Here is a 24,259-nt window from a genome sequence, read left to right on the forward strand (position 1 = left end):
TTGTTCGAGGGAGACAAAAATCTACAGAGAAGAAGGCTAAGAAGGCACAAAACCGAAGTAAGTCTCGTGACTCAAAGTCAAAGGATGACATAGAATGCTACCATTGTGGCAAGAAGGGTCACATGAAGAGAGATTGTACGAAGTGGAAACAAGAAAAAGGCAAAACAAAGAGTTTTGAGCAAGATGAAAAGAAGAGTTCAGTGAAGATTGAAGAGGTGAATGTCACAGGATCTGGTTCAGATAGTGATTCTGATATAGCAGCTGGTGATATCTTCCTCACAAGAAATCTTGATTCTGTTTTCTTGACTGCAGAGGATGGACATGCTATGAGTGATTGGATTATCGACTCAGGGGCATCTTTACATGTTTCTCCGCACAAAGAGTGGTTTACATCATATGTGACTACTAAAGATTATGTCAGACTTGGCAATGAGAAGGCTTGTGACATACTTGGAGTGGGAGATGTGCAGTTGAAGTTTCAAAATGGCTCTTCTTTATGGCTCAAGAATGTCAGACATGTTCCAGCAATCCGAAAGATCTTGATAAGTATAGGGAAGTTGGATGATGCGGGTTATGTGACAGTTTTTGGGAACAGCGCTTGGAAGATCTCCAAAGGTTCGATGACTGTAGCACATGGCAGCAAGTTAGGAACTCTATACACTTAACATGTTTCAGAGGTTAAAAAACATGTAATTAATGTGATTGAGCAGCCAAGTGTGTCACTGTGGCATCGTAGGCTGGGACATATGTCAAAAAGAGGAATGGAAATACTTTTTCATTATGGTTATTTTCCTGGCTTTTCATTTCAAGATTTTGAGTTTTGTGAGCATTGTGTTTATGGTAAGCAAACGCAGGAACCTCACAGATCAAAGAGGAATCATAGGGACGAACGGTTAGCTCTTGTGCATAGTGATCTATGTGGACCAATGCCTAGTTTGTCACTAGGGGGAGTAGCGTACTTTTGTACATTCATAGATGACTGTTCTCGCAAAGTATGAGTTTACTTCTTGAAGCACAAGGATGAGGTGCTCACAGTCTTCAAGACATTCTTGCAGCTTGTGGAGAATCAGAGTGGTCAGAAGCTGAAGTGCTTAAGGATAGACAATGGTGGAGAGTACGTTTCCAAGGCTTCCAAGACTTTTGTGAATCAAAAGGGATAAAGCGGGAACTTACTGCACCATACAATCCTTCACCAAATGGAGTTGCAGAACGTATGAATAGGACCATACAAGAGAAGGTAATAAGCATGTTGTCAAATGCTGAATTGCCTGATGGATTTTGGGCGGAAGCAGTGGCTACAATAGTCCATTTGATCAACAGATCTCCTAGTAGGGTTCTGGATAAGAGTGAAGTGGCCCACATGCTATGGACAGGCAAGGAACCTTCGTATAATCATCTTAGAGTCTTTGGTTGTGAAGCTTATAGCCATATTCCTAAGGAGTTCAGGAATAAGGTAGAACCAAAGAGCAAGAAGTGTATATTTCTTGGCTATGGAGAATCGGGCGAGATAGGTTACCGGCTTTGGGATCCTGAGTCCAGAAAAGTTATTCGTAGAAATAATGTGCATTTCAATGAAGCCAAGTTTCATGCTAAGCTAGAGAAGATAGAGGAGATCAAAAGAGTTGTCTTCAGGGAAGATGGACCTAGTGTTAGCACACCAAGACAGCATGGTTAGGCTCAGGAACAGCCTATAGTGGATAAAGAGGCAGAATCAGTTGTGGTGAGATGTTTTGAGTGTGTCTTCAAACCACCTGATCATTATGTGCCATCTCTAAATTATGTCATGCTCACGGATTGCGGAGACCCATCTTGTTACAAGGAGGCATTACAAGTGGTTGATTCGAAAAAATGGCAGTTGGCCATGCAATCAGAGATGACGGCTCTGCATATGAATCAACGTGGGATTTGGTTCAATTGCCAGAGGGCAAGAAAGCTCTACCTTGTAAGTGGGTTTACAGGTAAAAGCTTACTCCTCATGATGGACATCCAAAATACAAAGCACAGTTGGTTGCTAAGGGTTTTAAGGAAGAACACGGAATAGATTTTGATGAAGTCTTTTCAACAGTTGTCAAGATGACAACATTGAGAAGTGTACTGGCTTTGGTTGCCAAACATGATCTACATTTACATCAGATGGATGTGAAAACGACATTTCTTCATGGAGATTTGCATGAGGAGGTTCATATGCAGCAACCAGAAGGGTATGTTGAGAAAGGCAAAGAGAAATTGGTATGTCAATGGAAAAAGATTCTCTATGACAAAGAGAAGTTTCACCAATTTATGCTTTCTCAAGGATACAAGAGAAGTGAGACAGATCATTGCGTGTATACTCGACAATCTAAGGATGGTAGCTTGATAATCCTCATCTTGTACGTGGATGACATGTTACTTGCTGGTAGACAAATGGTAGAAATTTCAGCTCTTAAGTCAAAAATGGCAAAGGTTTTTGACATGAAAGACATGGGTGAGGCAAGTCATATACTAGGTATGCGTATCTAGTGAGAAAGGTCAAAAAAGATGCTTTACTTATCTCAGGAAGAGTATATTGACAAGGTCTTGCAACGTTTTCTTATGGACAGGGGAAAGGCATTGATGACACCATTGCCATCATATGTGAAACTAAGCAACCAAGTTTGCCCACAGTCTGAGGTGGAAAAGGTCGAAATGGATAAGGTGCCATATGCGTCTGCATGTGGCAGTCTGATGTATGCATGATTGCTACACGTGCGGATATTGCATTTGCAGTGGGAGTGGTTAGCAGATATATGTCAAATCCCGGCAAGAAACATTGGGAGGCAGTGAAAGGTATCATGAGATACTTAAAACATACAAAGAGTATGCGCATATGCTATGGTAGTCAGTATTTGAGTGTCAGAGGATACACTGACTCAGATTATGCAAGAGACTTGGATAAGAGGAGATCTACATCAGGCTATGTCTTTATATTGGCTGGAGGTGCCATATCATGGTGATCTCCATTACAAGATTTTATTACGCAGCCTACTACAGAAGCTGAGTATGTTGCAGCAAATGAGGCATGCAAAGAAGCTATTTGGCTTGGTAGATTGGTAGCAGACTTGGGAATCAAAGTAGATATGCCAAAGTTATATTGTGATAGTCAAAGTGCTATTAAATTGGCAAAGAATCCAGTGTTCCATTTGAAGACTAAGCATATTGATGTGAAATTTCACTTCATTAGGGAAGTACTTGAAGACAAGCAGATACAACTGCTGAAGATCCACACCAAGGACAATCCTGCTGATGTACTCACAAAGGGACTTCCAGGAGAGGGCTTTGTGCATTGGATAGATGGTAGCCATGTAAATCTTTGTACATTTATGTTCATAGATTTACAGTTACTTAAAGTGCCACATTGGACTTTAAGTGGGAGGTTGTTGGGATTAAAGCCCAAGTGGCCTCTTATACGGATATGGCCGGCCACCCGCCTAACTCACTTATCACTAACTCTTTGTATATACTCACTTATACTTTTGTGGATAATAAGGTTTGGGAGATAACCCTTCAACACTTCTCTGCATACTGTGTAAGCTCTCTATGTATCTGTGTGTGTGTGTGTGTGTGTGTGTGAGTCGATCTACGCTCCGCTCCGCAACTTTAATCAGAATATGATGCACTTATAAAAAATGACATATGGACTTTATGTAATTTTCCTCCTGGAAAAAAGGCCATTGGTACGGAGTGGATTTACAAGTTGAAACGCAATCGGGATGGTGAGATTGATCGCTATAAGACTCGACTTGTTTGCAAAGGGTTATGCACAACAAAAAGGCATAGATTACAAAGAGACTTTTTCTCCCACTTGTCGTATGACTATTGTGCATTTATATGTGCATTGGTAGTCCATTTTTGTTGGGATGTACATCAATCAAACATTGTTACTACTTTCTTGAATGGTGACATATTTGAGAAATTTTATGTAACACAACCTTGTGGTTTTGTCAAGAAAGGATAGGAGGATAAGGTGTGCAAATGTAACAAAGATTTGTATGGGTTGAAGCGGTCTCCTCGTGCTTGGTATGACAAGGCTGAAACTCATTTCATCAAACGAGGATTTCGTAAAAGTCCAACAGAAAGCACGTTGTATGTGAAGCATGAGGGTGATGTACTTCTCATTGTGGTTCTTTATGTAGATGATTTTTTGATCACTGGACCAAATGAGAGACATATTGCTGAATTTAAGACTGATTTGAATGCTACGTTCAAGATAAAAGTTTTTGGGGATGTTGCATCATTACTTGGGTACATAGTTTAAGCAGTGTGATGGTGGTGTTGCCTTGTTTTAAAAAAGTTACATAGAGACATTGCTATGTAAGTTTGGACTTGAGTCTTCATGATGCTAGTGATCATGTAGATGTCAATCTTTACCAAATTGATGTTGGATGCCTCATTTATGTATGTAATAAGAGTCTAGATATTCAGTTTGTAGTCTCATAGGTCAGCAGATTGATGCATAGCCTAGGGTCTAAGCATTGGCAAGCTCTCAGGAGGATTTTTCGCTACTTGAGTGGCACTTTATGTCTTGGATTGTTTTATCCCAAGGGGATCATTACCGCAAGGCTTACCTGCTTTTTTAGACTCAGACTGGAGGGCTAGTTGTCTTGACACGCAAGTGTGCACAAGTGGTTTTTGTTTCATGCTTGGCAATTCATGTATATCATGGTTGAGCAAGAAGAAACCTACTATGGCCACTTCTAGTTGTGAAGGTGAGTACAGGGCATTCTTCACACCTCCCGTTGAGTGTGTATGGCTCAGATGCCTTATGGCCCATTTGGGTGCTAGATAGGACGCTGGAAGCACTATCTACACTGATAGTGAGAGTGCATTGGTAGTTGTGAGGAACCTTATATTTCATGCTCGCACAAATCACATTGAGGTGCATTAGCACTATGTGAGGGAGAGGCTCTTAGCAGAAGAGATCAGCTTGGCTTATGTGCCAACACAGGAAAACCTTGCAGATATTTTCACAAAGGTATTATTTTGTGAGAATCTCAAAGATTTCTACAAATCTTTAGGCTTATTCCCCTTTGTGGATTGATCACGTCCTCAAGGCATGGCACTTTCCTTTACTCATGTGCGAGCTCTCATTCACCGCAGAACTCTAGGAGGGATTTGCTACCATATACATGTTGTAGTAGTGTGTGTGAGCACACTTAGGACCGTTAGGGAATTTTTTCCCTCACTAAGAGGTTTTTTCCCCCGTGCATTGTATATACGCCCATCATTCTAGGTATATCTATCTTTCCATTGCGCACTAAGTAAGTATACACTCTCTGTTTTTGTTTGCCTTGAGCTTCCTTCGTCTTTTCCAAGTTGTGTGTGTTTTCTTACAAATCTAATTCCAACAAGAATCACTACTTTGACAAATAATTGCACAGTCAAATTTTTTTTGTAGATAGCCAGAACCAAGGATCCTACAAGTTGGTGATCATTTTGGAGTGAAAATTAATTTACAAGTTGGGAAAGAAGGTTAACAGCAAGTTAGAGCAAAGAGAGACTGTAAGCAAACTTCTAAGGTAAAAGGGTTTGGGTTGATAGTTATTTTCATGAAAGATTTGATGAATTTGAAATCTGGTAGGTTTCTTCAAAGAGACCAAAGAGTGGGAGGAGATCATGTTATCTTAGTGTTGACAAAAGAGAGTGTAAACCAAGCAAGCATAGATCTACTATCACCAATCATAGAAGAGGCTAGTGATGCTGACACCTCTTTCAAATAATCATATCATTGAAAGGAACCTCCCAAAAACCCTTAAACATACCAAAATACACGGTGATCTTCCTAAAGGGAACAAACACCCATGGATCCCTAGTGTATGCATCTGTATTAAAGAACGACTAGCGAGAGGATTGGCAATAATTGTGGTAAATGACCATGGTGATAGGTTCCACGATGAGGAGGGAAACCACTACCTCATTGTCAAAGAACCAAAAAATAAAGTTAGTATGGAGAAAACGTAGCAAAAAGGAAGATGGTTATGAAGACCCAAGAATTGCCTCCTAAACTCAATCTTCCTCAAGCCTTCTACATTCATGAGAAAACATTAGTGAGAGTGGTTATACAATTCACAAAAATATTGTGATTTACAAGCACGGGGAGGGGAGAATCACCTCTTACTAACATCGCATGGAACCCCATGTGAAAAAATGAATTAAAGACAAAGTCCTGTACTTATTTTTGTATGATCCTGGGCTGGAACCCATATATTTCTTTTTGTAAGTACGGATAGAATACAAGCCAATTCACACAAAAGATGTAGGGATATTGATAATGCCAGAACTGTTGGCATAGGCTTTTAAAGAGAAGCAAAATCCCATAGAAACCCCTAGAGAATCTACAGATCCCTTCTCAAATGATTACAACGGGCCACATTGCATAATCAAATAGATGGCCATTGTCCAACCCTTAGAACTCACAAGCCTCACCACTATCATTTCAAGTGTGGATCAAGAAGTTTGCAACACCAGACCTAAACGTGAAAGGGGGTGGATATCAAGCCATGTCATGGCTAGAAGCACCATCAAAACCACCACTCCATGAGCAATGCAAAGATGAGAGTAGAACAAGAGCATCAAATCTGACCACGATTGAAGCACCACATTGAGAATGAGAACAAGAAGAAAGGGTTCAAGAAAAAGAACAACCACTTGCTAGACCAATCAAGAATTATAGATTAAGAGCACCCCTAAGTGAGGAACACATACTATATCCTAGGCCAGAAATAGCTCATAGAGGAGAAATGGGGAATCATATGCTTAGGTTTATGGATCACCATAGGATCAAACCATATCAAGTCCAAAAATGGGTTTACAAGAAATGCTCTAAAACTAGGGACCCAAGGGATCATGTGGTAGCATTTTGTGCATCATTAGAGCCGAGGAATTCCTAGATGTTCCCATGCATTTTGCAAGATTTGGGTTAACTCTAGAGGAGGGTGCACCATGTGGTTGAATTGCATTTAACATAGATATTTTGAGTCAATGGAGGAGGTATTTGACAAGTTTATCGAGTAATTCTCTCAAAGAAGGATAGCTCACAATAAGGTCTCACAAATCCATAAGTTCAAGCAAAAGGAAGGAGAGCGCGTACAAAAAGCATATTTAAGACTAAAATGCTACATAAAAGTATTCCTTGTGGAAGAGTTACCAATGAAATCCAGATTCACGTTGACATTTATCCAAGGACTGAGGAATGTGGATCTTCACGTTCAAATTTATCCAAGGACTAAGGAATGTGAACCTTGAGAAGGACCTGCATATGAAGAAGAGCACAATTCTAAACGAGCTAACGAAAGAAGCCCTATACCTAGCAAAAAAATGTGTTGCCTACAAGGAAGGTGACTATAAAGAATTGGATGATGATTTGTTATCATAGCATAGTGGATCAAAGTCCACAAAATCAACACAAAAGAGCGAGGCAGTTATAAGTCAGGAGCAACTTATCGAAAAAGTTCTCAAAAGAATAAGCCCATTTGCTAAGACACATGCTAAGCAACCAAGTGGTGCACCATTGAGAAAAAATGGATGAATCATGTGATGGAAGATTGTAACTACAACAAGGGATATGTGAGAGAGAGATAGTATGCCCCACAAGCCCAGGTAGCACCTCCTCAAATACAACCAATGCCTAGGTATACAACAAGAAATCTGTCAGGACTAGTAGGGGTTGAACGGACACAACCATTTTTGGGGCAACAACCACCTCTCCCATGAGCAAAACTAGTACGCATTAGGTATCCACCCACTAGAAGAATTAGAGGAATAAGCCTTAGTGCCTATGCTCACATATTATGAAGAGTTGAGTGGATATATGTCTAGTTCAACACACTATCCACCCAAAGAGCCAAAATCACCGGAACCTTGGAGCATGATTGGGAATGTTGGACCACCAATAGTAGCTCATGATCATGGAGAAGGCAGATAAAACTTAGGTGAGAGAACATTATTGTTTATAACCAATGGAAACTTAGAAAGACAAAGTCCTGCCTATCAACAGAGAATGGCTCTAGGAGTGCCATGATAACCATTAGGACCATGATACAAGTGTGGTGGTGACTACCTTATGAAATATTGTCCTCATATGGAGATCATTAGAGTGAATGTATATTGTCCAAATTGTGGCATCACTCATTGTTGGAATTAGGGTTGCAGAGAAACACACACAGCTTGGAGAAGATGAAGGAAGCTCAAGGCACACAATAGAGAGTGTATTGCTTAGTGTGCAATGGAAAGATTGATAGCCCTAGAGTGATGGGCGTATATACAATGCACGGGGGAAAAAACCTCCTAAAGAGGGGAAAAAAATGCCCCGGCGGTCCTAGTGTGTTCACACACATCACTACCACATGCATATGGTAACAAATCCCCCTTGGAGTGATGCGATGAACGAGAGCTGACACATGAGTAAAGCGAAGTGCCATGCCCTGAGGACAGGATCAGTCCACAAAGGGGAGTAAGCCCAAAGCTTTGCGGAAAGACCATGCCTTTGTGAAAAGATCTGCAAGGTTGTCCTGTGTTGACACATAAGCCAAGTTGATCTCTCCTGCTGAGAGCCTCTCCCTAACATAGTGGTAATTCACCTCAATGTGCTTTGTACGAGCATGAAAAACTGGGTTCCTTGAAACTGCCAATGCGCTCTGACTGTCAGTGTAGATAGTGTTGGCAGTGTCCTGTCCAACACCCAAATCAGCCAGAAGGCGTCTGAGCCATACACACTCAACCGTAGTTGTGAAGATTTCCGTGTACTCAGCCTCACAACTCGAAGTGGCCACAGTAGGTTGCTTCTTGCTCAACCATGATATACATGAACTGCCAAGCATGAAACAAAAACCACTTGTGGACACTTGCATGTCAAAACAACCAGCCCAATCTAAGTCCGAAAAAGCATGTAAGTTTGGCAGCAATGATCCCCCCTTGGGATAAAACAAACCAAGATGTAAAGTGTCACTAAGGTAGCGGAAAATCCTCTTGACAGCCTGCCAATGCTTAGACCCTGGGCTATGCATAAATCTAATGACCTCTGAGACTGCAAACTGAATATCCGGCCTCGTGTTGCATACATAAATGAGGCAGCCAACAACAGTTTGGTAAAGAGTGACATTAGCAGGATCGCCAGCATCATGTAGACTCAACTTCAAACCTGTTTCCATGGGAGTGGCAATAGGTTTTGAATCCTCAAGTCCAAACTTACATAGCAATGTCTCTATGTAACTTTCTGACACAAGGCAATACCACCATCACATTGCTTAAACTGTATACCCAAGTAATGATGCAGCAGCCCCAAATCTTTCATCTTGAAAGTAGAATTCAAATCAGCCTTAAATTCAGCAATATGTCTCTCATTTGTTGGTCCAGTGATCAACAAATCATCAACATAAAGAACCACAATGAGAAGTACATCACCCTCACGCTTTACATACAATGTGCTTTCTGTTGGACTGTTACAAACGCCTCGTTTAACCAAATGAGTGTCAGCTTTCTCATACCAAGCACGAGGAGATTGATTCAACCGATACAAAGCCTTCTTACATCTGCACACTTTGTTCTCTTGTCCTTTTATGACAAAACCGCGAGGCTGCGTTACATAAACTTCCTCAAATATGTCACCATTCAAGAAAGCAGTAACAATGTCTGATTGATGTACATCCCAACCAAAATGAACTGCCAATGCACATAGAAAACGTACAGTATTCATACCACGAGTGGGAGAAAAAGTCTCTTCATAATCTATGCCTTTTTGTTGTGCATAACCTTTTGCAACAAGTCGAGCCTTATGGCGATCAATCTCACCATCCAGCTTGCGTTTCAACTTGTAAACCCACTTCGTACCAATGGCCTTTTTGCCACGAGGCAAATCACATAAAGTCCATGTGTCATTTTCTATGAGTGCATCATATTCTGATTGCGTGGCAGCCATCCAATTTTCTGAATTCTGTGCTTCATCAAAAGATAGAGGTTCATCAACATCATGTAAGCTAGACACAGCCAAAGCATAACAATCTGATGCATAAGATGCATGGCGAGAGCTTGAATGAGTACGACTAGACAAAGGTGCATCCAATTTACTGTCACGCAAAGTGTGCACCAGCCATTTTGGCATACCTCTAGCCTGCTCATTTTCAACCCTTTCGTCATCAAGTACATCTGCATCAGTAATAGGCTGATCTAAAACATTTTCAAAAACCCCCATAGGCTGTACATTTGCCTGATTGGAACTTACATTCATATTTCCACCACTGAAAAGGGGCAACAAAGTGTCATAAATGTCCTGTGAGCTTACATTACTGTCTCTAGTACATGACAGCAAGGGCTGAACAGAATCCTCCACAAACACTACATCTCGAGAAACCAGAATACGTTTTGTTTGCGGATGATACAACCTGTAACCTTTGCTTTCAGCACTATAACCAACAAAAATACATTTGACAACCTTATCATCCAATTTTTTGCGCTCCACTTGTGGCACCAAAGCATATGCCAAACAACCAAAAACACGCATGTGCTCAATAGAAGGCTTTCTATCATGCCATGCTTCATATGGAGTAATAGACTGCAAAGCTTTTGTAGGACACCTGTTAACTACATAAGTGGCACACATGATGGCCTCAAGCCAAAAAGAATGCAGCAAAGCTTGACTTTTGACCATACATCATGCCATTTCCGTCAGTGACATACATCGTACCACCCTTTCTTTGAGAAGCAATAAAAGCCTGTTCAACTGCACGCTGCCTAGTCCTGTTTTTTCTAGAAAGTGACTCTTGCAACAGCAATGTGCATAATGCATCAAACTTCACAACTTCTGGATTTCCTTGGGTCATAAGTCTCCAAGTACTAGAAAAAGTTTGGTAAGAATCTGGTAAGGCATCAAGAACAGTCTGCACAAGGGAATTGTCTGAAATAACTTCACCTGCAGAAATAAGTTGCTCATTGATATCCTTGACACTAGCAAGGAAAGTGTCCATATCATCTTCCTCATGCATAATCTTCGACTCCAGCTCTTTACGCAGCAAAGCAATTCTAGCCTCATTGCGGCTTGCATAAAGACCTGCTAGAATATCCCAAGCATGTTTTGCAGATTTTGCTGAACGGATGTGAGGAACAATGGTGTGCTTCACAGACAACGCAATCAATGCATGAGCCTGCGCATCCTTAACATCCCAATGAGCTTCTTCTATCGTAGGCAAAACAACTCTAACAGTTGCAATCCTTGTAGCAAGACCTGCAACATCCTCAACATCGCCTACATCCTCAGAACCAGGACGTACATCAATGCCTTGCACAATGTTCCAGACACCCTTTGACACAAGAACATGTTGCATCATATAAGCCCACATAGGGTAGTTGTCCCCATCCAACCCGTCCTCAGCAGCAAACATCTTGAACACATCTGTGTTGTTGTCAGCCATGGTAAATGTTGCACCTGATGTGAAAATTTCCCGAAAATAGGAGAAACGGAGCGGGAACAACCTGTGCTATATAGCACAAACAGTAGAAGACTATAAGGCACCTGCTATGCAGAAAACAACACTAACAAAAATTCTGCACAAAATGACGAAATAGCCTGTGCAGTACTACCTATAGTGGAAACAGAGGCCGAAATGAGCCCAAATCAAAATTCTGAGTAGACCAAGCTCTACGAGTTTTCCCAAAATATTTGTTGACTTGCGAACGCTCGCCAAAGCTCACTGAAATCGGAGAATATGAGCAGGCATGTGCTGGAGCAGCTAGCGACTAAGCCCGGGAGGACGTGACCTACTCTGATACCAATTTTTGGAATTAGGGTTGCAGAGAAACACATAGCTTGGAGAAGACAAAGGAAGCTCAAGGCACACAATAGAGAGTGTATTACTTAGTGTGCAATGGAAAGATTGATAGCCGTAGAGTGATGGGCGTATATACAATGCATGGGGGAAAAAACCTCTTAAAGAGGGGAAAAATGCCCCGACGGTCCTGGTGTGTTCACACACATCACTACCACATGTATATGGTAACAGTCATTTGACCAAGAAACTTAAATAAAATGATGAAAACAACATTGACCATGTTAGAGGCAATCCCGTCAAGTAGTGGTTGTGAAAATGAAACAATGATACATATACAGGTTGGGACAAGAGTGCAAGCTCAAAAATCAATGGACAGACCAATAATTGAGGAACCTAGAACATATGCACCTAGTCTTGAGCATAAGAGTCAATCAACACTTGGAAGGCTAGGAAAGCATGCATAAAAACAAGGAAGAAACAAGAAAAAAGTAGGAAAGAGACCCCTGAGGTAGAGCTTGAGAAGATTGAGGAGCCAAAAAGCGCAAGTTCGGGAGGATTTGTACTAGTTGAGAAAGTGAATGAACGTCTAGACGCACTTTTGAAAGCTTATGAGGCATGACTTAAAAATAACTAGACCCAGGAACAATGATGAATGACATACCCATAGACTGAGTTGAAAAGAAAATTATGGAGATACCAGAGGGTTGGATAGAGGTTCTAACTCCAACACCAGTGGTCCCACCAAGCCACAAGCTTGAAAGGATAGCTGAGATTCCCACAATTGGATTAGAACCTGCAAAGCTAATTGAAAAGCCAAGAGTAGTGATGAATACCACAGATCAGGCATCTGATGGTTTCCATCCTATCATACCTAAGATATATAGAGAAGATGATGGCCTAGATGAACTTTGAAAAGAAGCAAGAGAAGGAAACAAAGAAAATGAGCTAAGCAAGAGAGTTAACCATACCAATAATGGAAGGGATGTGTTTCTTTCTCTTATTGAGGAATTTGACGTTGGATCTCAATAAGGTCTAGATGTGTTCTCATATTTGGGGGATAGAGGATTTGTAAGATCTTTACAAATCCAATCTAGATCTCTCAAAACCTTACCCTCTTTCATGGGAGAGTAAAAAGCAAAGTTTGATGTGAAGGCAGTTCCATCACAAAGGCTCTCCTAAAAAAAGGTAATGGAATCTAAAGGATTGATAGATTATACTAGTTGAGCTTCTTTGATTATGACCGAACATGTGGACAACAGTCAAAAAATGCTTAGAAAATCTAGGTGTAAATGATCCAACTTCACAGTACAAGAAGGGATCAGAGAGCTAGAGAAGACTCATTTAAACATGCAACCAGTACCCTTAAACAAGATAGGGGAGTATTGTGAAGGTGAGGATGGTAATACTACATTTCCCATTAAGTTTCAAGCTTGAGGCGTCCACTCAAAAATATGTAAGATAGCACGTGCAAACAAAATAAGAGATTTATAATCAGGTACATTTACATAAAAATGTACTCACATAAATGGTTTTTTAATTGATAAAGTAAAAAATTTTATACTTAAGGGCTAGTTATTTTACAAAAATGCATACATAAGGGGTATATATAATACTTGAAAATATACAGGTAAGGGATTATTTAAATACCTTTTGTTCCCATGTGCTATATGTAATTTTTACATAGTGGACTCCCCGCGGTTTCAAGGTGTCACAACCTTGGCAATTTTTGACAATGGAGAAGGTGTGGCTATTGCAACCAAAGAGATATGGAAGAAATGGTGAAAACCTTCCTTGAGAGCCACCAATATGAAATTGCAATTAGCATATGGTAATATGGAGAAACCCTTAGGGTTTCTATAAAAGGTAATTTTTACTTCTTGCAACATTGAGTATGAGCATACCTTTGCTATAGTAGATTCTGGCAAGAAGAAAAACTACGACATAATACTTGAACGACCATTCATGCAAAAGTTGGAGATGGTCAAAAATTGGGGTTATGATCATATATTACTCAGGCACATGAAAACCACAATGCACATAAACCTTGAAGACCATAGTTACATATATATGAATCAAACCCTAGTTGAGGAGTTTGATTCAACTACATTAGTAGGATCTGAGCTTTCAGCTCAGGCACATGAAAACCACAATGTGCATAAACCTTAAAGACCACAGTTACAAATATATGGACCAAACCCAAGTTGAGGAGTTTGATTCAACTACATTAGCAGAATTTGAGCTTTCAACTTGGTTAGGTAAGCCAAAGGAGCTATGGATGTGTGGATAATCTCACTGCATAAGCTTAAAACGAGAAAAATGTATTCTTGAAAGGGTGCTTGAAGATAAGGAATACATTCACGAACCCTTCCCTAAAGATACTCTAGAGCCTTTATAATGGACACATATTCTAGAAAACCTAGATGGGTGTGCTATTTTGGATGGTCCCACGACAAAGTATTGCAACAAAGATGTCTATGATGTGGTTCCATACTATATGGTTAAATGGGGAAGATGAGGAACCAGTCTCTGAAAAACCCAAAAAGGATGAAACGGTGAAAGTAGACGAAGAAGAGTTGTTTCATTACTCTCCAAAGAATCTTGAGCAAGATGAGGACGTAGATAATGAGTGCTTTGACAACCCTAGTGAGCAAGAGAAAATAATAGTGCATGTCAAGTTCTACGACTTTCTAGATTAAAAACCTAGATGCCAACAATGCTATAAGGAAAAGAGAACTAAGCGTAGGGCTAGAGAGAATCCATTGATGCCTAGAATAGGAGGCAAAACAGAATTTTTAGTTGCACCAATGTTAAAAAAGAGAGATTAATGAGGAAAAGAAGGAGAAGGTAGATGAAGAGAGGGATTAGAGAGAGCAGATAGAGATAGAGTGAGTGTGTAAAGAGAGAGTTTGGAGAGAGAAAAAGAGAGTAGAGAGGGTGTGGAGAGATAAGTTATAAAGTAGACAGAGGATAGAGATAGAGAGATAGTAGAGAGAGATACAGAGAAGTTAGAGAGAGAGAGAGGGAAATAGAGAGGGAGAGAGATAGAGAGTGGGAGAAAGAGAGAGATGGAGAAATAGATAGAGATACAAAGAGAGAAAGAGATAGAGAGATAGATAGATAGAGAAAGAGAGAGATGGAGGTAAGAGAGAGATAGATAGAGAGGGAAAGAGAGTTTGGTACCAATTGTGAGAGTGCTAAGTGCGAAGGTGCATCCGGAGTGCAAGAGGAGAGAGAGAGAGAGAGAGAGAGAGAGAGAGAGAGAGAGAGAGAGAGAGAGAGAGAGAGAGAGAGAGAGAGAGAGAGAGAGAGAGCACATGATGTGGGTGGACCATCTTAACACAATGTGTGTAGAGAACCCCTTATTCTTCTATCTAGTAAAGAATAAGCTGTGTACAAGTAATGGGAGGCTCGATGTCTGTGGCGTGTTTGATTGGCGTAAGAGGCATACCTCCTTTATCCCAACAAATTGAGTTCTTTATAGAGTTTTTGCTACACATATGGCTAACTTAGCTTTGGTGGAAGGGGTTCTTGATACAAGCATTAAAAGGGGCCTAATGAAGCATATCCCTAAGCAAGTAAGCTACTTCTAAGTGAAACACAAGTGGCCGATCAGGATGGTGGTGGTAGCTTATTGAAAAATTACCAAAGATGTTATCCTCATGCTCTCTTCCCTCTTGGATAATGCTATCACGTTTAACCACCACGGATTTATCAAGGGAAGGTCAATATGTGAAAATATTTTGGGAGCTATTTGGCATTGAGTATACAAAATTCACCAATCAAGAATGTATCCTCCTACAACTTGACCTTGATAAATCATACGATCAAATTGCCTCGTGCTTCATTGAAGATGTCATGAAATCACTAGGTTCTGGACAACGACTATGTTGGTTGGTTCACACCCCTTGGAGCAGGTAGCCATCCGCGTTATTGTTGAATAATAGAATTATGGGTTCCTTTGAAATAAAAAGATAAATCAAATAGGGTTTCCCTTTTGCCTCGCTACTCTTCACCATCGGGTCTATTCCAAGGGGGGGGCCAAAAGAGCTAGCCCACATCCATGAGCAGTTAAACCAAGAATCAAGAAGGAAACAATTACCATCATACATGATAAAAGAAAAAAGATGGGTAAACGGGGGGGGGGGGGGTTGAGTCAAGTCTATGTAACGGGGTTATGACTAGAGACAACATAATGGCGAGTAAATGTCATTATAATTTGTATTTAGGCTATGGCTATCATTATGTATAAGCTGCATAATTGAAGAATATATTGGTGTCACTTCTCTTTTGTGTTTGAGTATTGGTGTCTTGTCTTTGTACTCTAATGCTAGTAATGGCATAGCCTTGGCGCTATAGCCAGAGTTGGCTAGCCCAATGTAGTAAATCTTGTTCCAATAGACTAGTGTGTTGAAAGACAACATTAGCGATCATGCTAGGGAAGATCCAAAAAAGGGCACCAACCTGGAAGATTACATAGAAAGAGAGGGAAAAAACCAGTAACCTACAACAGGAAAAGGGAGAAGAATACATAGTTACCATGGATCACGAACCAAAGGATGCTGATGAAAATGTTGGAGCACAACCAAAAGCACCAGACACAAATCTTGCCAGACAAGTGATGAAGGATCTTCAATTGAAATTACCCGAGTTCACAGGAAAAAAAGACCGAGTCCGTTAGGTTCATCTTCAGGCATTTAAGAGTTTGGCGTTTCTCAAAGAGCTACCCAAATTCGACTGGAGGCTATGATTTTGTCAAATATTAATGGCAGAATCTCGAAAATTGGTACTTCAACTACTAGCCATGCAGCAACAAGTGGAAGATATCATAACCAAAGAGGTAGTACAAACCTTTTATAAAGACCTACAACAAGAGACAATCAAAGGGCTCACTATCAAAGCCAATAAGGAATCCTTAATCCACCACTTAAAAATTGACAACAAAAGTAGTAGGGCAAGTCTAGAGACCTGAAATGGGGGTCTAGTACCTGGGAGAAACAGAGGAGGATGTGACCAAGAGGAAGAAGGGTGCTCATGCTATTCCTACATAGAAGCTCAAGGAGCATACCAAATTGATGGTGTTTGTGACCTATGCACTGTGCTTAAAGAAAGAAGATTTTTTTTTTTGAGTAGGTGCTCATGGAAGTTGCAAGGGTTTACCACATGAGGGGAAGTGTGATTGAGCTCGGATGCTGGCAAAGTCCATGAACACTAAGATGGTATCCATCAAGGAAAAGGTATAGTACATATGGGCTCCCATCTGGAAAGAACTCTAAGTTCAAAGACGGAAAAATCAAAGACAAGTCAAGCATATAATAGGGTGAAGCCTTTAGGGCCAAGAAAGATCTAAGAGACCACCAGCATACCCCAGGTCAATGATCAGAAGGGAGCACTAATACTAATACAGAACTTGAAGATGGGTGGATCAAGCTAGCTTAGAGATACTACTAAAGATAGTCTGAGGGATATGTGGGAAAGATCATGGGCCCCCCTTTCCCATCATGAGAAAACCAAGCCCCTCATAGAAAATGAAGGAGCATGCGCTAGAACAAAATAAACTAAGGCTAATGCAAACATGGGAAGAACACCAAGCACAAATCTTGCAGGCAACTGCAGTCCTAACAACCAAAGCCCTAGAAGAGCCTTATGGATTACCTTTTGATAGGCTTCCAATAATAACCCTCAAAGAAGAGAAAATGGACCCAACCACAACAATGGATGCAAGGCATATGGTGAGCATGGTTTTCATAAACACATTAACCCTTCAAGTGAAGCACCTATTCAAAGCATCCATTGAAGGATCTTCAGGTGCCAAGCTCAAGGACGAAATGGAGGAGTTGGTACAAAGGAACAAATAGCTATAAGAACAAAGAGCAAGACTGGAGGCACAACTCAAATTCTATCACATGAGAAGGAGAGCCAAGATGGCAAGAGAAAGAAGTGGGCCACAATCAAAAGGAAGGTGAAGAAGTAGGTGACCCAGGCTCTAAAGGAGACAGAGAAGCAAAAAAATGGGTTGCACAAGAGGAGACCGCTAAGTCCAAGAATTGTATAGAGTGATTCAATCTTGTGGTACTACTTTGAATACTGGAAATCATGAAGGCACTACCTCAGGAAGGAATTCGAGTGACTGGGGACCAATTGCAGGGTCTCATGGAAAAATCCTTGGAGTTGCTAGACCAACACATCCAAGAACTTAGGCAAAGTTACCACCTAGGCTTCATAAGAAGGAGTAGGATGAGGATTATAAGGAGGACAAGAATGAAGATAAGGATGATGACAAAGAGTAGACAAACTTTGAAAAAGATGACGAGGATGATGACAAGGATGTTCATGGAGGAGCAGGGAGTCAACAAGGAAAAGGGGTGGAGTTAGAAAAGGAGTCAAAGAAACAAGAAGAGGAAGGAAATCTCAAGGGGGAACCCAAGATGTTCAAAACAATCAAAGAAAAAAAAATGATCAACTCAAGAGTGCTCAGACAGCTGTCTAGTTTGAGAAAAAGCCCCTAGTAGTTATGCTGGCCAAGAAATTGCCTGAAGAGAAGATGGAATTGAAAAGGATCAAAAGGGAATTCAAAATCAATCAATTCACTAGAGAGGGAATCCTATATGAAGAGAAGTTGAAGGAGATGAAATGAATATTCAAGAGCTTCTTGAGAAAATGACCAAGCCAATGCCCACACAACGAAAATAGATTCAAGGTGACACCTCATCCAATGTGCATCCAGGTACTAGAAGCCCCCAAAAGTGGTTCTAATAGAAGAAATGAGGCCAAGACTAAGATGGACAACATTCAACTTATAGAGCCTGTGAATAGAGGTAGATCTGTTATTGGGAAACAGACCCAATGATAAATGTATGTAGGATTGTTGATGGGACATTTAGACAATCAAAATGCAAGCCAGAATCATAATGTTAGACCTGTATAAAGAGTTTCAAAATATTGAGACACTACAAGAGGCTGTGTGCTCTTTTGATGCTTTTAGCGACAGAAATACACTGGGTTTTTATAACCCCCGGCGTCGCTACGAGCGTCGATATGGGGACGTCGCTATAAGCGTCGCTATATAGTGACGGCTATAGCGACGTTGCAGAGCCTTATATAGCAATGGTCATAGCGACGCCCGAGAGGAAATTTTTTTGGTGGCAGGGCATTGAATGCCCTGCTACCCATCAACCATATTGAATGTTTCATTTGTCTATTTACCTTTGAAAAAAAGTACAAAGGTAAATATAGACCCAAAATAGTCATCCACAAGACAATATAATCATTAACTCCATCATCCATAGTACGTATTGTTTGCAAAATAAAGATACAAAACTGACAAGCGGGAATTGATGAAAGTAAATCAATGACAATTGTACACATAGGAAAAATCACTTGATTGTTAATCTTTGCAAATGTAATAGTTACAAACCATTGTCATTATTTAAAAAATATACATGGTTTTCAAAAAGACGTATAAAAGTCGTCTCATGATACATAAGCTATGACAAAAAGAAACTAATGCTATCTAGCTATGGCTAAACACGTCGTCTAATCAGACGTCTCATTGCGTCCAAGCGGTGTATCTGTTGGATTCTACAAAAAAAAAATAATAAGATAGCTTTTTGTAAGTATAAACATATAGCAAAGTTTACAAAACAATATAATAAATAGAAAGGAATAAACCCTAATACTAACCATGCCTCCGCGAGATCTCAGGATGTCTATAAGGGCGTTTAAGCCCTTCCTGCCTGCGTACTCACACTCGTACGGTGTGGGATCACGTCTTGTAAATGACCACTGTCAAAACATACAAAGAATCATTTATGTTAGAATTTAAAATCCCATAAACCCTAAACTATCAAACATAGAGAGCAATGCTAAAACACTTACAAAATTGGCCTCAAATGATGCCCACCCGCCGCTCCCCAAGTGGTGAGAGCTCCCTGCCTCTACTCGCGCTCTGGCTGCCTCCTTTTGTTGCTTCCACTTGTCGGGATTCTCGCACACTGCTTTCTTTGCATTCTTCCAATCTTCTTTGGCCAACCAATCTGGTCTGCTCCACCCATGCTTGATTGCTTTTTGGACTTCGGAACGCTTATGCTTGCAGTATTTGCGCATTCGAACCTTCATCACATCTTCATTGAAGCGGTCATCACATACAATGATGCAATGACGCATATAAATACAATGACACAATGACACAAATACTTAGAGAGCCAGAGTTTTTACAAACCAGAGAATCGTACAAGAACTTGAAGGTGCTTGTAGCTTTGGAATGTTCAAAGGCTAGCAGTAACAGAAAGCGTTCTTCTTCTATTCAACTTAAGTGATGGAAGAGGCCAGTGCATAACTCTAAATTTTCAAGAGAGAGAGAGCGAGAGAGAGAGAGAGAGAGAGAGAGAGAGAGAGAGAGAGAGAGAGAGAGAGAGAGAGAGAGAGAGAGAGTTTTTACAAAATGGAGCACAATTGTTCAAATACAATATTTATGGCTTTAAGAGATCTCTCTCTCTTCCTCGCATAGCTTAGCATAACTTCCTATATCTATATAGAGGTCTCCCTTTAAACATATGCCCTCTATTTCATTTTGTAGATCCTCTACATGCACCCTATAGAGAATAGTAGCTTGATATTCGTCTGGCACCACCTCCACGGCTTCTGACTGAGCATCTTCTCCGATCTCCTCCATTGATGCTACTGTGATTAGCACATGGTAGACTTCATACGTCCGTGCACTACGAGGGGCTACCTCTATGATGTATCACCAATTTGATGCAGAATTTGTAGGATGAAATATCACCTACCAGAGCCACATAACTTACATGAGAGCTTCCAAGCACATAAACTCTAAAATGGGATGTTAACTATTTACATACTTACTTGTTCACAATGCTCGGGTAGTACAAAAGTGTCTCTTAGGTTACTCCATTTCTTAGTTGAATTCACCTCAAGAAAACCAGACTCTCCTCTACGCACAGTAGCGTTGCGACCCTCCATGATTATCTTGAACCATTGCACGTCGAACAAGTCGACAAAAAATCCTCTATAATCGATGCTCAAAATCTCTTGTAGCGTGCCGAAGTAAGTGGGTTCCGCCACCACAGGATCTGCATTAGAGGACCATCGTCGACTAGACTGTTCAAATTTTGCCATGATTCCACAATCTTGAGTAAAACGCTTTTTGTCGATCCATTCCACCCTAAAATATCGACCTTTACACCATGTTGTTGTGTATGGAGTGTTACCATGCACCGAGCGATTTTTTCCGAGCAAGGACAAACCCAAGCAAGTGTTGGGTATTCAGTATTAACAAACAAGAAATTACCCATAGCATACACACACGCTATGTTACAGCTTCCTTTTGAATCACCGACCATGGTCAATGTTGAGGCAACTTTGATAGAATCATGAGACATGATGATTACATGCATTACTTATTTGTCAAACCATTTTTTTTTGGCCAGCAGTCACTTTAGAAGTCAGCAACAGCTTGTGAATTCCAAAGGGCCACATACTGAAACCTCACCATCAATCCTTTGCTCGCACAAAGACACCTCACACAGTACCCAATCAGCACAATTATGACGAGGGCTAGCATACCTCACAAATATCGGATCAACGCAATTATGACAAGGGCTAGTATCACAATCCGAAGAACCATCAAGATGAGGGACATCACTGAACACCCACTGCTTGTCTTCTACCCCAGTACGCGTAGCCTCCTCTGCATAGCGTTCAGTTGTGTATTTGTTATGTCTGTGTCATCATCTAAATTATCCAAAAGCTTTGTGTGCAAATCCAGCGTTTTATTTACAGCCAAGGCAATGTTTTTTGTGCTTGTCATTGTCTCTTCATGATTCAAAAGGTCATCATCTTGCTCCCGCATGATCTGTCAGACTGTCATTGAAGCCGAGCAATTCCATAGTTATCTAAGCCTGTTGTTCTATTGTTCTCTTTAATAGGTTCCTCTCTCCCATCCTGACCCAATAGATTAATCCTGTTAGAAGCTTGGGAGGAATTTAAGTTGTTTGACATATGATTCATCCTAGAATGAAGACTCAGAAATCTGTCTTGTTGTTTGCTTAAGTCCTTTTCATTCAAAGATTTGGTGAGCGAAGGATTTCTCAAGAGGGACTGAAGGCTGTCAAGGTGGGTACCAAGCATGGTGATATTTCGTCTGCAGTCAAGACACAACACGCAATCATTTACGATCAGAGTGCCATTGAGCACATGGACAACTTTAAGGGATCCATTAGTAAGTGAGGCAATTTTGGATTCACAGACAACCACAACACAAAGTTTCAAAAGAACAAACATGCAATATCACTAAGAGATGACTGAGTGAGCATAGGAGGTCAAAGAGAGAGCAATGTATTACTAGCTTGTGGCAAAAACGAGGCGGGAATTGTTAGCAGCACGGGACCCACTGCCAACGGGGGGCTTCAGAGTTGCACTCTGCAATGCAGGCTGCTATATCCTCTGCAAGCCAAACTGCATCTTCAAACTCTTGGATCCATGAATCATTCTGTGCCATCATATATGACCCTACAATGACGTGCAAAGGAAGAGCGGTCCCAAGTTCATGCGGGAACGAAGGGCGGGGGACACCTTCAAAACGCGTTCACAGTCCCTCACATCACGCCAATGTCAAATAGAAAAAACAATATGCGCGCTCTCACTCTCTCTCTCTCTCTCTCTCTCTCTCTCTCTCTCTCTCTCTCTCTCTCTCTCTCTCTCTCTCTCTCTCTCTCTCTCTCTCTCTCTCTCTCTCTCTCTCTCTCTCTCTCTCTCTCTCTCTCTCTCTCTCTCTCTCTCTCTCTCTCCTTCCTCTGTAGCCCGCCACCTCTAGCGGCCTCCTTCAAGCGTCCCTTTTCACCTTTCCATGCGAGGCTTGGCCCTCTCAGTTCTGCAAACCCGCCCCGTCTAGGCAACCTCTGTAGGCAGCCCCTGCTCGGCCAACTCTGCCTCTGCGACTCGATCCTGCTCAGGATAATTAAACAAAGAGAGAGAGAGAGAGTTTTACAGCAGAGAGGGTTGGAGAGAATATGGGGGTTTGGTCTCTCAGTTTAAAAAAAAAAACTCTCTGAAAGAGCGCGCGCCAGCGCGCGCTCTTTCAGAGAGTTTTTTTTTAAAAACTGTGTGTGTGTGTGTGTGTGAGAGAGAGAGAGAGAGAGAGAGAGAGAGAGAGAGAGAGAGAGAGAGAGAGAGAGAGAGAGAGAGAGAGAGAGAGAGAGAGAGAGAGAGAGAGAGAGAGAGAGAGAGAGAGAGAGAGAGAGAGAGATTCATTGTGCGAGAGCTAGCAACTGAGAGCGAGGCGTTTCTGCTATGTGAGGGGGTTATCATTGTTGTTGTGTACTGAGGGGGTGTCGGAATGGAGCAAGGGCTACCTCGGACAGTGATCGAATGTCCAGGCTGAAAATCCTCTTTCCAACTATAGCTTGGAAGACATCTACACCGCAAGTGATCATCTGTGCAATGCCCTCCACAATGGCAGTCTTTCCCACGCCAGCCTCGCCCACAAAGCATGGATTGTTCTTAGTCCGCCGGCTGAGAATTTGGATTGCGCGCTCGATTTGAGATTGTCTACCAATGACAGGGTCGAGCATACCTTGTCTTGCGAGCTTTGTGAGGTTAGTAGCAAAAGCATGCAAATAAGACATGAAAATTGTGTCTTTTATTTCTGCATCGATGCTGGCGGGAGTGATGGTGATACCCTCAGGCGGGAATATAGCGATGCCTTTCTTCCGCCTAAAATATCGACTGCGAGTGTTTGCAGTGGTACCGCGATCGAGCATGTCAAGTGCTTCAATATCTTCGTATAGGGCCATCATTTGGATCACTTCCCTTCTGAGACGAATATAATCAACTCCAAGTGTGTCTAACACAGAGACGGCAATGCTACATTCCCTTTCTCTAAGTAGTCCCAACAGCAAGTGCTTGGGGCCAACAAACCAATAACCCAAACACCTTGCTTCAAAGCAAGAAATCTTCTCCAGGACGTGATGTGCTTCCAGACTTAGCTTGATCTGAGGACATAACTCTTCGTCTGCACTATTAATGGAGCTGCATCCGACAGGATCGTCGACCGGCGATTGTGCTGTGCTAGTGTGATGGCGCGCAGGGCTTGCAAGTGAACGGAATTGGAGGTGAGAGCGATGGCAGGGATAGAGGAGGCATCGTGCAAGAGAGCGATCAAGAGATGTTGGGAGCCCATGCACCTACTTCATTGTGTGCTCGTCCACCACCAGCTGCTTACACGATGTCATTAGTAAGCCTTAAAATTCTCTATTGGTCCCCATTCTCATCCGCTTTGTACCAAATCTGCACTACCCAGTTTACTGCAAAATGTGGGATCTAAGAATGCCCCAAATCAATCCGCGGACTGCAATCCACAGACTGATTGAAGGGGTTTTTGCTTAAATGATTATAATATAAGGCCCCCACCACACACACTGAGATGGAAAGTTTTGATTCAAAGCTATGGCGTCCATGGCTCCGTC

At 41.4% G+C, this 24,259-nt stretch overlaps 1 pseudogene; it reads right to left on the minus strand.

Annotated features, from left to right (window-relative positions):
- Positions 1-23,055: 23,055 nt before the first annotated feature.
- On the minus strand, positions 23,056-23,973 carry LOC147455756 (chaperone protein ClpC2, chloroplastic-like; annotated as a pseudogene).
- Positions 23,974-24,259: the final 286 nt, after the last annotated feature.

This window comes from Adiantum capillus-veneris, chromosome 6 (genome assembly GCF_014529385.1).
Source record: "Adiantum capillus-veneris isolate H3 chromosome 6, ASM1452938v2, whole genome shotgun sequence".
Lineage (NCBI taxonomy): Eukaryota > Viridiplantae > Streptophyta > Polypodiopsida > Polypodiales > Pteridaceae > Adiantum > Adiantum capillus-veneris.